Source organism: Hemiscyllium ocellatum, unplaced genomic scaffold, assembly GCF_020745735.1.
Source record: "Hemiscyllium ocellatum isolate sHemOce1 unplaced genomic scaffold, sHemOce1.pat.X.cur. scaffold_2696_pat_ctg1, whole genome shotgun sequence".
NCBI lineage: Eukaryota > Metazoa > Chordata > Chondrichthyes > Orectolobiformes > Hemiscylliidae > Hemiscyllium > Hemiscyllium ocellatum.
The window spans coordinates 153-2,352 of NW_026868167.1; the positions used below are offsets into that span (position 1 = coordinate 153).

Genomic DNA, 2,200 nt, shown 5'->3' on the forward strand with positions numbered 1-2,200 from the left:
ACCGTCTCGTCAGCAGGGGCCGACCGGTCCGTGATCGACGAAGGAGCCACACCAGGTCCCGGTCCTGCTGCTTGGCGGCACTGCGTACGTCGGGAGCTCGCGTCAGACGGAGGGCTCCGTGTACTCTCCAGCCACGGGAAACGAAGCCGGTGATGCAGGCGCGGGTCTTTCGTTCCCAAATCGGTTGGGTTTACGTCGGGGCTGTCTAGTCACGCTCCCTTCAACCCCACGGGGTACCTATTCCCTTCAGCACGTCACTCGCACATTCCCGTCAGGGCCTCTGTGCGTTTGCGGGCTGTTGGCGGCGGTTTAAAGACTCCTGAGTTGCCGCCCGTCGGTTCTCGAGCTCCGTGCAGTCCGTGATCCCGAGCGAACTGCCAGCAGGGTTAACGAGCGATCGCGCTCTCGGTCGGGGTGCCTGGCGTCGATCGGTGGTCGGTGGCTTGCGGGCAAGCTGCGTTGCGAGGGAGGGAACGGGTTTGACGAGCCGTTGCCGCGTTTCCCAGCCCACCCCGTCGGTGGGCGGGCCGGTCGGCCGTCAGCCCTGGCCAGTGCGGCCCCCGACTCTCCGCGCAGAAGTCCGCTCGCCGGCTCTCCGCCACGTGCACGCGTCAGTGACGCTGCCGAACCGATTGCTGGTCCCGTTTCCGCCTCTGCTTTTCCTCGGGCAAAGCTGCTGCACGCCTCGTGACACTCGGCGGGCGACATGGTGGCGGAGATCCTGCCTCCGTCGCTGCGGTGCGTGCCTGCACGCACCGCCTCTTGGGCGCCCTGTATTTATTTTTCCATAGACGTATGTTTTTCGCGGGGCCGCACCAGGCTGGTGCTCCCCACAGCTTCACTCCACCCTGCTTACCGCGCACGCCGGCGCCACGGCCCGGCCGCTGCGGGGGTGGGGGGGGCAGGTGGGTGCTGCTAAGGTGGGGAGTGTATGTGCGGTCCGGGTCGCTTTCCTCTGGCGAGGAAGAGACCGAAAAAAATAAACAGACAACTCTTAACGGTGGATCACTCGGCTCGTGCGTCGATGAAGAACGCAGCTAGCTGCGAGAATTAATGTGAATTGCAGGACACATTGATCATCGACACTTTGAACGCACTTTGCGGCCCCGGGTTCTTCCCGGGGCCACGCCTGTCTGAGGGTCGTTTGGCAATCAATCGCACTCGCCTTGGCGGGCGAGAGCGCGGCTGGGGTGTCGCAGAGGACCCGTCCTCTTTGTCCCCTAAGTTCAGACTCCGGAGCCCTCCGGCGTCGGAGCTCTTGGCCTTCCCCGCACCCTGCACATTCCGCTCGTCAGGCACGACGACATTCCCCCCCCCCCGCCGGGGGAAGCGCGGCCTGGCGTCCGTCTGTGTCGTGGCAGTGGGGGCCAGCACGGCTGTCACCGGTCCCAGAATGGCTGTCGGTGGTTGACACGGCGACGTGGACCGCCTGGTCATTGGGACACGGAGCTGCCTCGAAGTGTTGAGCCTCCCGTGGGGTCTGCCTACGCTCTGCACGTCCGCACTGGGTCTGTCTCTCGGTTGGCTGGCAGTGGAAAGAGTGAAGGGAGCCGCGGAGGTCCGGGCTTGGTTACGCCGCCGGCCTTGCCGTGTAGCTCGCCGGTTCGACATGCTGACCCGACTCGATGGTTGATCGATTGAGAGTGTTGAGAGGCGCAGACCGCGTCTGGGAGCTGCAGGCCGGCCGCTGCTGCAGCCGCCCGTCTCGTGGTTCGTCCTCGGCCTTAAGTGGCCGGTGGGGCGTCTGATCCTGTCTCCCCTGTTGGCGCCGAGTGCCTGGCCGAGGGAGGAGGTTTTCGTCGAACGCTGTGACTTGGGCGGTCGCACGTGGCGTGGATCGCTGGCTTTTGGCTCTCCCGTTCTGTCCGCACGTTTCTGCTCGCTCCTGCCACCGGTCTGGGGAGGCGCGGAGGGGTTGGCGGGCGTGGTGTGTGCTCTGGCGACGTCCAGGCTCACCTATCACGCCGCCGGCTGACCCCCCGCACGGCCTTCCTGGCCATCGGGAGGACGGCGGAACGTCGGGCTGTCGGGGGCCAAGTCGCCAGAAGGCCACCGCTGCGTCTTCCGTACCCTGTCACCGTCGGCGTGCCTTCCTCAACTCGTCCTGCTCGGGCCGCTGGGGTCAGGAACGCGCGTCGCCCGCCGGCCCCACTGAAGGCCGTGCCGTTCCGCGGCTGGCGATCGATGGGAGTGCCGTGCC

At 66.4% G+C, this 2,200-nt stretch overlaps 1 non-coding gene across 1 annotated transcript; it reads left to right on the plus strand.

The window, feature by feature from the left end:
- The first annotated feature begins 989 nt into the window (after window positions 1-989).
- Window positions 990-1,143, plus strand: LOC132812391 (5.8S ribosomal RNA). The gene has a single exon (XR_009643608.1). It is a non-coding gene; the product is annotated as a 5.8S ribosomal RNA (ribosomal RNA).
- Window positions 1,144-2,200: the final 1,057 nt, after the last annotated feature.